Source organism: Gorilla gorilla, chromosome 20, assembly GCF_029281585.2.
Source record: "Gorilla gorilla gorilla isolate KB3781 chromosome 20, NHGRI_mGorGor1-v2.1_pri, whole genome shotgun sequence".
Lineage (NCBI taxonomy): Eukaryota > Metazoa > Chordata > Mammalia > Primates > Hominidae > Gorilla > Gorilla gorilla.
Genome location: NC_073244.2, coordinates 42,812,323 through 42,826,838, shown reverse-complemented (window position 1 = coordinate 42,826,838; position 14,516 = coordinate 42,812,323).

Below are 14,516 nucleotides of genomic sequence, written 5' to 3'. Positions count from 1 at the left end.
GGGTGCAGGGTGTCCATCTGGCACAGCTCCAGCTCTCTGAAGACATGTGTTGTGTGCATTTGGGGTCATTCTTATTCTTCTGTTTCGGGTCATTTCAGCAAGCCCCTCGAGACAGGCTTCCTTGGACTCACCTGATATCTGTGTAGAAGGGCTCATGGTTGTCCGCCCACTACTGGAAGCACGTTCTTTCATCTCCAATGAAGGAGAAATCACCCCCACTGGTCTTGCAGCCAATCTCGGCCGCCAAGGCTTGGGGAACTCAGAAATACCCAGATGAAGTTTGAATGTCTGAAGATGGGTCCATCAGCCCTAATTTGCACTGCATCACATTTGCAAGTTGCAAAATGGAATTTGCAATTGCTTTTCAGCAATGTTCAAATTAGCACTTCTTAGCATATTAATGAACTACCTTTTTTTTCTCATTATGTGACCAATTTTAATGTAAATAGCAGTCTCGGTGCAAGGATTAGGTCAGTGTTTGATGGGAATAAAGTTCCAAAGCTTCCAGTGGAGGCCAAGAGTCTGGCTTGTGGATGGGCATGGCTTTTGCCCAGCATAACAACTCAGAATGTGTGGATTTATTAGACTCCTTAGTCTGTCAGGCTGTAAGTCCTGGATGAGGTCTGTGGCTTCTGACTCAAGAGATTGCACAAACCATGAGAGAGGTTGCAGACCCCATGCCTGAAAAGGCTGGTGACTGAGCCAGCAGTGCAGGAGAGTGGATGATACCAAGTATGTTTATCTCCACGCCTACAAGAGAGGTCACAGTGTAGGCCACCTGCAACAGATCAACTCCACACCTAGAAACGGTGCAATTTTCTTCAAAATAGGTCAAAATCAGCTATAATGGGTTCTGCGTGAATTTATTTTCCTGACATGTTTTCCTGTATTGCTGCTGCCCTGGTCTACACTCTAGTAGCTGGTCCGGAGTCTTAAGAGTGCATTGTCCATAACCCACCTGAGCATTTTCTGGAGCCATGTCAGGATGAATTGGAAGGATCCTCCACTACAAAGATCTTGTATCTCCCAGCCATAAGCAGCTCAGTGATGGGACTGAATGCACAGAGGACAAGAGAGGAAATCAACAAACGGGACTTTTAAACCTGTCCCGAGACCAGGGACAGAACTGTGCACCATCTGCCCCTCCACAGAGTCAGCCTTTGAAGAAACAACAGACCTCTCTGTGGGCTCTAAAACCACTGGAGCCAGATGAGAAACTGGTGCCTGGGGAGTCTGCCTGGGTGGTCTCCCATCAGCTGCGTCTGACCCACTGGAGACGGTGTCCTGTGTCCTCTGGAAGAGGTGGTGACCCTTCTGCATAAGAATGACACAGCCACACCAAGATCCCACAGACAAGCATGGACCCCCAAGTCTTCCAAATGGCAGTGCTTTCTTGGTTCATTATTTGAAATGAACTGATTATCCTTCCCCAGCTTGAATTACCAGGTAAATCATATTTTCCTGCTGAGTGTACATTTGTAATGCTGTCCATTTCATCCTGCATGATAGCAATACATTCCAGGGGCTTCAGCACCTATTCTTTACTATCTATAGATGGGTGCGTGGGTGTGCTGATTGCATTTTAAAAACAAGAGTTTGTGTATCTGATGGATCTGGAAATAATCAGTAACTAAGGTAGCAGAGGAGAAAAAAAAAAATCCAGCTCTTGATGAGTAATTTAAAAACTGTGAATACTTCACAGCTGATGTATTCCTGGGGAAGGAGTCCTTCACTCACTGTGCAGCCCAAAGTGCAACTGGGCCAGTGCATACCTTTTTTTGGAGACCCTGGGAACCTGCTAGGCATCATGGTACCGGGAGAGGAGGCTCTTCTGCCTCCCATCAGCCCTGTGACTTCAGAGGAGCCATTATGCTATGGTTTGAATGTGTCTTCTGTAAAATTCAGGTGTTTTGGCCAATGTGATATTACTAACAGGTGGAGCATTTAAGAGGTGATTAGGCCATGAGGGCAACTCTCTCTCTCTCTTTTGTTTCCAGAAACAGAGTCTTTCTCTGTTGCCCTGGCTGGAGTGCAATGGTGTGATCATAGCTCACTGTAGCCTCAAACTCCTAGGCTCAAGTGATCCTCCTACCCCAGCCTCCGAAGTAGCTGGGACTACAGGTGCCTATCACTATAACAGGCTAATTTTTGAATTTTTTGTAGAGATGGGGTCTCGCTATATTGCTCAGGCTGGTCTCAAACTCCTGGGCTCAAGCGATCCTCCCTCCTTGGACTCTGAAAGTGCTGAGATTACAGGCATGAGCCACTGAGCCCAGCTACTCCTTTCTTGTGAGTATGATTAAGGCCTTTATGAAAAAGGCTTTATGCAGTGTTCAACTGGCTCACCCTTCTACCTTCTGCCACATGAGGACATGGTTCCTCCCTCCAGAGGATGCAGCAGCAAGGCACCATCTTGGAAATAGATAGCATCTTCACCAGAAAACTGAACCTGCTGGCGCTTGATCTTGGACTTTCCAACCTCCAGAATGGTGAGAAAATAAATTTCTGTTTTTTATGAATTACCCAGTCTCGAGTATCATTATAGCAGCACAAATGGACAAAGACACCTTATATGTTTATCAGTCCATCCGTGAACTTATGGTAGATTCCATAAGCCTTGACTAAAATAGACTCACTTATAGAGGCTCCAAAGGTCTCAAGAAAAAAAGACTCTATAGGTGAGTTTATCTTAGTCAAGGCTTTTGCAAGAAGCCCACGTCAGATGGGCTTGTCAAACCACAGATGAACTTGGCTCCTGTAACTAAAAATCCCAGGGGGTAGATCTTCAGGTATAGCTGGATCCAGGGGCAAGAATGCTGTCAGCAGGCTTCAGCTCTGGTGTTCTCTGCCTTAACTCCATTTTCAGGCAGCTTGGAGTCTTTCTTTGTGGTGGCAAGATGGCTGTCAGCAGCACCAGACATTCATCTATCTTCTCTGGAACTTCAGTGAAAAGATTCTCTTTTTACACAAAGACCTGTTATTGAGTCAGGCTGTTCCATATTAGTTCCTATCCCAACCCGTGAGCCAATCATGGTGGCCCGTGGGATATGATGCCCTCATTGTCCTGGTCTGGGTCACTTGCCTGTCCCTGGAGCTGGGGGTGGGTTCAGCGCCACCCAAGACCACATGGATCGAGCATGGGGGAGGAGTGATTCCTCAAGGAAAATCGGGATGCTATTTCCAGTAAAAGGAGAAAAGCGGCTGGGCAGGCAAAAACAACAGATGTCCACCCCAACAGCTTTTCAGCTAACTACTCACAGACGTCCAGGAGCAAGTTATATCCAGAGAACAGAAAAGGAGGCTGATTTTACGGATTTAACTATTTATATTTTCTCAGTGAGAGGCTGGCCATAGGCTTGGGTTTCCCTTTAGACGGAGGCTAGTCACTTTCACCCTTTATTTGCAAGCTCGTAACATCTGCTGGGCTCACCTGAGAGAACTCCCAGCTTCTCTGGCTGGAGACTGATGGGAAAGGAAACCCTCTTTTGTCACTGCCTAGGGATCAGGTCTGCTGCCTTCATGGCTCTTTCTGCTCCAGCGTCTGAGTGTCAAATGCCTGATTATGGAGTCAGAGACCAGGCTCTACAAAGGGTCCTCCCAGAGGGCCATCATGTTTTCTAGTGTTCTTTTTCTGAGCCACAGCTGCATTCGCCTGTCCCCACAACCTGGATGTTGGCTCCTAGGCTGTTTGGAACACATGACTCATGTAGTGGTTATGGAGTCAGTCTCTCCTCCTCTAGCTCTTACAGATTAGCCGTTTCAGGCCCCGGAAATGCTGGAGAAAGCCACACATAGCATCTCTCTCCATTCAGGGCTGAGGCAGCTACAGATGGGGGACTTTGTTTTGTCTCTTTCTTCCTTCATCTCTTCCCTTGCTCTTTCTCCCTCCCTCATTTCCTTCTCTTCTCACTCTTCCCTTCCTCCTCTCCTTAACCTCCTCCCTGTGATGGATCCTGGAGGGAATCACTGGTGCTCTCTGGGCCTCTAGGTTTCTAAGTTATGTCTTTCCATTTTCTCTGGTGGGAGTGTAGGGTCTGAGGAGGTGGAGACAAGAGAGCTGGGAGAAGCAGGTTGGAGGCTGCCCTCCTGGTATTTGGACTCCACGTCCCCCCACAGCCTCCCTTGGGAAGACCTGGAAGGTCTAAGGGGACAGATTTTGTTTTGCCTTGAAGGACTCCTTGACTGGTTCAAGCCTGGAAATGCTCCACGTGGGCTCATCCTTCTCTCCAGGTGTTCAGTCTCTCATCCCAACTGCCCAGCTTCTCTCATCTTCCATTTGCCTTCCCCTCAGAGGCCGGGCCAAATCCCATGAGGACAATTCATAGGCAGGGAGCCATAGCCACCTCCTTCCCACTTATTAGGGCAGAATCGCTCTGACGAAGCCGCAACAGCCCAGCTAGTGCCTCATTATTTTGGGCTTCATTGAAATGCACGGCAGAACCATCCTCAGTACTTTATGTACTAAACTTAACTACAGTAATGTATTCAAATCATTCTGAATTTATCTAGCCTGAGCATCTTTTTTTTTTTTCCTCTTCCTCCTCCTCCTCCTCCACATATATATTTTTTTGAAGATAGCAAATGTGCTTTTTGAAACAACAGCTTAGGGCCACCTATTCTGCATGGAAGGGACAGGTGGCTACTTTCTGTCTCCATTGTCCTCTTTCTCAGCCAGGGTCATCCAGTGCTTACCTGATGGCTGTGGTATTTTGGCCATAGTCCCCCTTCTGGCTCCCATGTTCCACCTTCATCATTCCTTCCCCAAGTCCCTGCCATTGCTGGGAGGTGAACTCTGGAGTGGGGGTGACCTGTGGGGCCCAGATATCAAATTCCTACCTGGGGAGCCAAAAAGGTGGCAACACCTGGGGTAATCAGAACGGCATTGATGAGAATGAAGGAGTGCAGAGGGCAGAAGGGCCCAGGAAAAGGATGTTGCCTGGGAGGTAGGAAATGGGTTATCTTTCCAGTTTGGTCATTTTCCTTCTGTGTGGCTTTGGGACACTCTATCCTCTTCTCTGGGGCTCAGTTTCCTTCATATTGAAACTTATGGTGGTGAGGATGGTCGTTTTGAGCCAGGTCAGGGGCTCTTAGCTTGGAGCGCATGCATGAGCTTTGGCGTGGCCCATGAAATTGACATTGTAAGCAACATTGCATTATTATCTTTTTGTGGTGAGGAGAAAGTCCATCACTTTCATTGAATTTCCAAAAGGCTCTTGGCCATCAGAGGCTAAGCTCTCATATATTTACAGGAGCCAGGGCCCCATTCACCTTCAGATGCTTTTGTTCAATGTTCTGGTTTTAGAGATGGGGCCACTAAGGCTCAGAGAGGGGACTGGCAAGTGCTGTGTGCCATTCTGATGGCGATCCCTGAAGGCAGATCCAGGCAGGGATTCAGTCCCAGAGAGGCTGGGAAGAACCAGCTGGACTCTGTCTTAGAAACTGACCTTCCAGAGAGGCACTGGGAAACCCAGGGGAGAGGAGAGACGTGGAAATAAGCAAATCAGGAACCACACATACACCAAAGCTTTTGGTGAAAGTAAAAACAACTGCGTGATATTGGTTAGTGACAATTGTTTGATGTGGGTTTCAGCCTGCACCTCTCTCTTCCAGCACCAACATGAGGCTCTGGTACACCAGAGGGAGAGGCTATAGCTGAGGACATGTGGCAGCTCCTGGGCTGTCCTCCCTCTTGGTGGAGACTGGACTCACTGTCCAGAAAGCGTCTCGTTTCTGTGGCACTGGGCATCTCCTACATGCTCTTCCTCTCTTCAGTGTCTAACTCTTGTGGCTACGGTCAGAAAGTAGTCTTCCTTGAGCTGATGGAAGAAAAGACCCCCTGCTCTTCTCCTCCCAGGTGGAATTATTTTGTCTTCCCTTAGTTTTCTCCTGTGGGATTTGCTCCTGCTCTGTTTAGCTGGAGATAGACCACCATGGGGCCACACTCTGCTCCGGTTGGATCTGTCATCCTGTCTCTTCTCTTGGGGCTGGGGGAATGGGTGCATGCGTGAGCTTTGAGGTGGTCCATAAACCTCTTGAAAGTGTAAGCAACATTGCATCATTATTATTATTATTATTTTGTGTGTGCATTGGGCAGAGGAGAAAATCTATTGCTTTCATTGATTTTCCAAACTTGGCTATCAGAGGCTAAGATCTCATATGTTTACAGGATCCAGGGCCCCATTTAATTTCAGATGCCCCATTCACTTTCAGCTGGAAATAACTGAGCCGCCATTTGTCTTTCCTGGACTCCCCCAGATTCCAATTTGTAAGTGGCCCTGCTGTAAATACCCCATGGGAAGTCTGCAGCTACAGGTCAAATTTGGTCCCAAGCAGAAAATTCTGAACCACAAATAAGCAGTTCAGCATTCCTGTATGCCTAGAACACATGTTTCTCCATAGTCTTTGTCCACTAGGAAGGCCTTTCCTGGGCACCTGTGCTTAGTATTTTTTCCCTAATACTCAGCTAAATCAGTGCTTTCACTCTCCAGTCATGGAGGGAATATTAATCTAGAGTTGTTTTTAAAAATTTAGTTAAAAGATATAATTCCACTGTCTTTCAGAAAGGTAAAGACAAGCTTCCTTTGGTTATGGAAGTGTTACAGGATTCTAACACTTACCCAAAGTTAACCTTTGGGTTGGGGATTTCCTCACTGTAGTCCCTTCTGCGGTCGCTGGAAAGATGTTACAGAAAAGGGGTCCCCATCCAGACTCCAAGAGACGGTTCTTGGATCTCGTGCAAGAAAGAATTTGTAAAGTGAAAGCAAGTTTATTAAGAAAGTAAAGGAATAAAAGAATTGCTACTCCATAGACAGAGCATCCCCAAGCACTGCTGGTTGCCCATTTTTATGGTTATTTCTTGATGATATGCTAAACAACGTGTGGATTATTCATATATTCCCTTTTTAGACCATAGAAGGTAACTTCCTGACATTACCATGGCATTTGTAAACTGTCATGGCGCTGGTGGGAGAGTAGCAGTGAGGACGACCAGAGGTCACTGTCATGGCCATCTTGGTTTTGGTGGGTTTTAGCAGGCTTCTTTACTGCAATCTGTTTTTATCAGCAAGGTCTTTATGACCCATGTCTTGTGTCGGCCTCCTGTCTCATCCTGTGACTTAGAATGCCTTAACAGTCTGGGAATGCAGCCCAGTGGGTCTCAGCCTCATTTTACGCAGCCCCCATTCAAGATGGAGTTGCTCTGGTTCACACGCCTCTGACAGGAGTGTCATCCCATGCAATTGAGGAAGAAGTTCTATGTGCTCACCATTAAATACAATTTCATAATGAAAATTTTGTCTTATGAAGGTGAAACTTTGAGAACACATTAGAATTCTCATTTTTCTATGCATGGCAATCAAATGACCTTCCTATACTGCCACATAAAGTATAGATTTAAAGTTAAATGATCCAGTCAGTCATTTAACATTTTCTTAAAGAGTAATTTCTTCTGTAACTATAGATGTTTACATATGGTTTTCTTTTTGGTATTTACATTTTAAGAATTGAAGAAAAACTGACGTTCCTTTTTGGAACTGTTTTTTAATAGCCTTTGTTTATTTTTAATATGTGGTGTTCCAGGCCCTTGCTCTAATGATTTTTTCACACTGCATTGATAATTAAATTCATTCATTTTCCCAGCTGCACAATTCCTTTAAATAAAAAGTTATGGGTAATAACACCTCTTATGTTCAAAGTACAGAGGAGAAAAGGGCAAATCAGGATCTTTCTGTTGAGGGGAGTTACACAGTTAAGCAGGTCATGGGTTAGGGCAAAAATCTGTGTACACGTTCTCAGGTATTCAGGTCTTCTTAATTCATAGATTAGGACCCATGGGTTTTGATTTTCTGATACTGAAAAATATGCATTTTTCCCCCTTTATGTTCTAAAGATGTAATTTATCTCCTTATATCCTGCTCAGTTTTTTAGTTCATAATTTGTAGTAATAAGTGTCATCAAAAGCACTGAAAGTGTTGGTTTCTCTTAAATGATTGGAGACTGTTTGCGTGCTGTTACCAACTCGCATGTCTATAAGGAGGGCAGTAAAAGTGAGCTGAGATATTTAGTGACATAAAAAGAACCATGTAGATTTGTGAAAATGTAAAACTGTGATCATGGAAGAGGTTCATGAAGTAATGAGAGAAATGCTTCGTCCCTGGGCTAGTGATTCACTTGTAGCTTCTGTAATTTCATGGATGCTATAAGGATTTGGTTTTTACACATTTTAATTTAGTCCAGAGATGTTCCTATTTTAATTATCCATACACAAGGGCACAGTATCTTTCTACGGTTATTGCTATACGTTACATTTATATATAGCAATAGCAATTTGAAAAAAAAAAAACCAACAAAATGCTTTCACCTAGATGACCAAAGGGTTATACTCATTTGTTTTAATGACACTATATGGACCTCTGCATTCTTAAACAGGATTTTCAAATACACGAGATGCAAGCACTCAAGGATTTGCACGCAAACAGATACCTACCAGAGAATAAAGAAAGAATGTGTCAATGTCTCCCCTTTCATGAAGGATTTGCGGGTACTTTGGTGGCAGCCCCTGAATGGGGTGCCTGGAGCCTCTTGCTTTTCTGTTGAAATCAGAAGGCATTGCATCGGGGAATTTGAGAGCAAAGGGATTCCCACTGAGCCTCAGTGATCACATTTCAATATCTGGAAATCCATTTGGAGGAATGTGACATTTTAACTATCGTATTGGACTCAGTCTATATGCATTAGCAAGGAACTATGAGATAAAAAAATACAATATAAAAATAAATGCACATACCTAAATATATCTATATCTATGTCTATTTAGTATCTATATATAAATATATAATATGTATGAAATATATAAAAAGAACAATCTGATGAAAGCACATGTTGACAAAAACTAAAATTTAAATCATCCAGGTCACACACGCTCTGCTGCTGTGAAAGGGTGATTCCCTAATGACCAGGGGGTAATTCTTCCACCTTCCACAGAGAACCAGTGAGAGGAAATCGGTCACGTTTAAGTGAATCTCCCACAAGCCCTTCTGCCCTGGGAGGCTGTGGAACATCCCACTGGCTGTGTCAGAGCTGGTCCAGCTTCTCAGGCAGCCCTGCACGGATGCTTGGGGGATCTGCCCAGAGGCAGGGCCCTCGATGTCACAAGCTCAGAGGGTCACTTCTACTAGGAAAGCCTTTGCTCTCTGGCCAGATGACGTGGTCCCACAGCCCGAAGGAAAACATCGTGCAAAAGGTCCCCTAGCCCACCCTGCTCGGGACACTGTGACCTTGGCCTGAGCTTGCTAGTCCTATCTGTTGAATGCTGTGATGCTTGGCTTGGGAGGAAGGAGAGGAATTAAATGGTTTGCGTGAGTGTCCAGGGTCCTTGGAGGGAGGGTTCTTACTAGGGTCGGTCACACAGTGCATATCTGGGATCCCAATCTACCCACAGATGTATTTTGCTTGGTTCACAGACTATTTGAAAGAAATATGTATTTGTTGCCAATATTTAGTAATTGGGGATTTCACATAATTATCTGGAATTCTGGCTTCATTCAAATGTTTGGAAGTGCTGGGAACACTGGATCCTTACCACTGTGCAGAACAATTGATTTCTTTGGATGGTGCAGACGCTCCCGAGGCCTCTGCAGACCCCTACTCCTTGTTATCTGCCTGGTCCTGGAGGACATCTGACTTGCCACTGCAGGTGTTTCTGCAACATTGGTGTCACTGGGGGCCTGTGATCCTTGTTTTCTGGGATAGTTCAGCCACTGCCTTACGCAGCCTTGCCTCCCCTCACTGTGTGACCCACTGGGGTTTGTTACAAGTGACAACTGGGCTGCAGAGTGTCAGCTATGTTGCTCGAAGGTGGAATCTTGCACGTGACCTGCTGGGGCAGTGTTCTTCAGCACAGATGCTGAAGAACCCTGTCCTGAGAACACGATCCTCCTAGACATCTAGAAGGACCACCAGGTGCAGAAAAACCGGTCCTCAGAGGTTGATACGTAAGGGATTTACTGCGCAGCTTCCTCGCGCTCTGCGACAGCTGGGGTCGAGTGTTGAATCCACACACCTGCCTCAGCTAGGAGCGCATTCCTGCGGCATTTAAAGATGTTGTCGCCTCTGAAATTGGGACTTGCTGAGGTCTGGGCTCTCACCCTGCTGCGGTTCCCAGTGATTTATTTTTTCTTTTCTTTCTCCCCCAGTAGTGGTAAGATACGTGTTATCTATTGGTGTGTGTCTGTGTGTTGTGTTCTTGCTAGGCACAGCAGGATGGAGCCCCAGACCAAGAAAGCTAAGGTGGGGGTCTCCTTTCACTCTCTTCTTGTCTGGCATGAGGGAAGTTGCTGCAGGAGTGAGGGTGGTTCTATGCAAGCCCGTCCCCACTGCTGGGACAGAGCTCAACGGCCCTGTTTACTGGCACTCTCCCCCTTCCCCTGTTGGACGAGGAGGAGGACAGGGCCTGTGTTATTTTCATCTTTGTGTCTAAATGCCTGGATGGATAGATTCATGGTGAATTGGTTCCATCTTCTTTATGCATCTGGGATGGGAAGTTGCTAAATTAGCATGGTTGCTGCAATACAGCAGGTATGGGAAGTAGTTTTAGAAGCCTGGGCTGGAGGAGGTGAACCAAGAGGGCCCATGGGCCTGCATCGGAACTTTGACTCTGCCACTTCTCAGCCATTTTCTTATCTAAATGAAGGAGGGGCTGGGTGAGTTTTTAAAGGATACTCTGCCTGTTGAACCTCTTTCTTTCCTTTTCTTTTTTTTTTCTTTTCGTTTCTTCTCTCTCTGTCTCTCTTTGAGACAGAGCCTCGCTCTGTCGCCAGTCTGGAGTGCAGTGGCATGATCGCTGCTCACTGTAACCTCCGCCTCCTGGGTTCAAACGAGTCTCCTGCAGCCTCAACCTCCTGGGCTCAAGCGATTCAACCTCCCAAGTAGCTGGGACTACAGGCACGCACCACCATGCCCAGCTAATTTTTTGTATTTTTAGTAGAGACGGGGTTTCACCATGTTGGCTAGGATGGTCTTGATCTCTTGACCTCGTGATCTGCCTGCCTCAGCCTCCCAAAATGCTGGGATTAGAGGTGTGAGCCACCGTGCCCTCCCTCCCTCTCCCCCTTCCTTCCTTCCTTCCCTCCCTCTCTCCCTTCCCTCCCTCCATCCCTCACTCCCTCCTTCCTTCTTTTCTTCCTTCCTTCTTTCCTCTCTTTCTCTTTCTCTCTTTCTCTTCTTCTTTCTTCTTTCTCCCTTCCCTTCCCTTCCTTTCCTTTCCTTTTCTTTCCTCCCTCTCTCTCTCTTTCTCTCCTCTCTCCCACTCCCTCTCCTTTTTTCTTTCTTTCTACAGGGTCTCCCTCTGTCATCCAGGTTGGAGTACAGTGGCACACGATCAAATCTCCCTGCAGCCTCAACCTCCTGGGCTCAAGCAATCCTCCCGCCTTAGCCTCCCAAGTAGCTGGGACTACAGATGTGCATCACCACGCCGTGCTATTTTCATTTTTTGGAGAGACAGGTTCTCACTATATTGCCCAGGCTGGTCTCAAACTCTTGGCCTCAAGCCATCCTCCCACCTCCGCCTCCCAAAGCACTGGGATTACAGGCATGAGGCACCATGCCTGGCCTGAACCTCTTCCTTTCTTTTTTCTCTCCTCTACCTGTGTTGTCTGTCCAACACAACTGCCAAATCTGACCCTGGAACACAGTGTTAATTATCTATTGTTTGATTGGAACACCCCTTTTTGTTTTTTGAGATGGAGTCTAACTCTGTCACCAAGGCTGGAGTACAGTGGCATGATCTTGGGTCACTGCAACCTCCACCTCCTGGGTTCAAGTGATTCTCCCACCTCAGCCACCTGAGTAGCTGGGACTACAGGCGCCCGCCACCATGCCCGGCTAATTTTTGTATTTTTAGTAGAGATGGGGTTTTGCCATGTTGGCCAGGCTGGTCTCGAACTCCTGACCTCAAGTAATCTGCCCCCTCAGCCTCCCAAAGTGCTGGGATTACAGGCGTGAGCCACCATGCCTGGCCTGGAACACCATTTTCTTAAGGGTCTCTGAGACCTAACCCTGACCTGAGCTGCAGGTACTGTCACATACCTGTCAGTAGGCAGCAGTACCTGTCAGTGGGCAGCAGTACCTGTCAGAAGGCCACAATGCCTTCATTATCAATAAGAGTTGCCACCCTGAGACAGTGTGCACACCCCTCTTTACCTGCCTTCTCCATGAAGCAGCCATACTTGGGCTCCACTGCAGGTGCTGTTGGTGCTAGGACCTTGCTCCTCTGAGAAGGGGGCTGAAGTTCCCGGAAGCTGAACTTCCAGTCGACAGCTGGCAGGTTGTTGCTGAGATGGTGGTCGCTGGAAAGGTGCATCTGACCCAAGCTGGGTTTGGTTTTACTGGAAATCTGTATTCAAAAGCTCTGGTTTCTGTTCATTGTGTCTAAAGAGACATAAAACTTAATTTAGCATTTGAGACCCCAGTGAGGACAGAGCCTGTCTCATAACAAGCTCAAAAGGATCCCCATTCTGACCACACAAGAAGAAGATTTTGAGTGAGTTTTGAGGGGATACACAGCATAAGGGAACAAAAAGCCCCTCTGGCCTAGGAGGTTAGGGTGGGAGAAGGGTAGATTCCTTAAATATGCCTACAATGCAGCGTTTCTCAGAACAAGGAACTGGAAAAAGGAAATTACCAGAATGCCTAGGATGAATGAAATGATTCTTAGTTGAAGCTCTTGGAGGAAGGGCATTTTATTTTTTTTCTCATTGTTGAGACTAAAGGCTTGTTCCCATAAAGGTGTCAGAATAGAGGGTGACAAGTGCATCTCCAAGGGCTACAAACTCAGGTGACTGCCCAGGCCAGGCAGGACATATGCGTGGGTGAGCACAGCAAGGCTGGGTGCTCCTTTGCCCACTCTTGTCTGTGCCTGGCTGAACCCTACCAGGAGAGCAGGAAGGATAGTAACCAAGGGAGGAAGAACAGGCACAGTTAGTGCATCCTTGGAGGCTCACATATATACACATCTCTGCCCTACACATTCTCTGCTATCTCCTCCCCCAAAGCTTTTGCTGCTTAACTATGCCCAAGTTCCCCCGTTCTGTAAGAGCTAAGAATTAACCTTGAGTTGATGTCCTTTTGGGCATCTGTGGTTTCTTGCCGTGTGTTGCCAGAAATTGATGTATATTTGACTCCCCACGTGTCCTACCCCAGTGTACATTGACCAGATTGTAACATCTTTGAAGGGGAGGCTGTTTTCCTGCTCCTCCCTGCCATTGTAGCCAGGACTGGGCAATACAAGGAGTATCCACGTATCTTTCTTTGTGGATGGGCTGGTGAGGTCAATGAATCTCAGAGGTCTTGCAGGCCTAGGGTTCTCATTGCAAAGGCCATCCAAGACAAACAGGTAATTTGTTTTAAGCGTATTGCCCGGAATTCGAAGCAAACGCTGGATCCAAATAGTCTAAAAGGTGGCTGGAGCTTCAGGCTTTCCAAACCCATCTGTAGAGTTATATGATTTACTGAAATACAAGAATGTTCTGCTTTTAGTGCTCAGAGCTCCCAATACCCAGTTATTTGTTTTACACATTTTCCCCATTAGAAATTGAAACATAGCAATTAGAAGCCAACCCAGATTGTTCCGCATTTAGGGGGTTTCACATGTCTACTTGATAATTTTGTATCTGTAGCAGCTTAGGCATAGCAGCCTTAAAGAGCCTTGTCTGGATTGTTGGAATAATGTTTTCCAGTTCAAAGCAACTGCTAGAATGGTAAAAAAAAAAAAAAAAAAAAAAAAAAAAAAAAAAAAAAAAAAAAGAATAAATGTGTGGCAAAACTCAAGTCTATTAGCCTTGCCGTTCACACCTGTAGTTTCTCTCCATCCAGGTGTGGGGTTAACGCAAGCACCTCGGGTGTATTTGCAGGGATTCTTTAGGAAAAAAGAAAAAAAAAAAGAGAGAGAAAAACCCAAGATGCCTAATCAGAAATTACCTTACTGGTAGTAAAACCCAAATTCATGAGAATGTATAAAAATAGATTTCTTTTAAATGCCAGGGAAGAGATTTGGAAGCGTTTTGGCAGATTGGGATGCATGGACCGACCTGCGCCAGGTTCTTCTTACGTTAATAAATATTCATTTTGTTTTTTTGGGGGGGAGTCCAAGTACTAAGCACAGGGTTCTTGTTGTAGAAGTGAGATCTAGTTCTGCAGTGAGAAATTCGAATTCTTAAATACCAGGTATTCTTTTCTAAAACTGTAACTCTTTCCTCGCAATTCAAACGGTGCAGGGGGACAGCTGCTCCTGGAGATGGATTCAGCCACGGCCTTTTCTTCTCTCGTGCAGCTAAGCCAAGCCAGGTATGAAAACGGTGCTCCCTTCCCCTTCTCAGACATCTTGTTTTTCTTTCTTGGACACACAGAGAAAGCTTCATTCAATATTGGTAGTGTTTTGATACATTAAAATCGAGAACAAGTCAGAAATCTTATATACAATGTACACAGATGTCATTTTTTTCTGGTTTCGCCATTTTTGA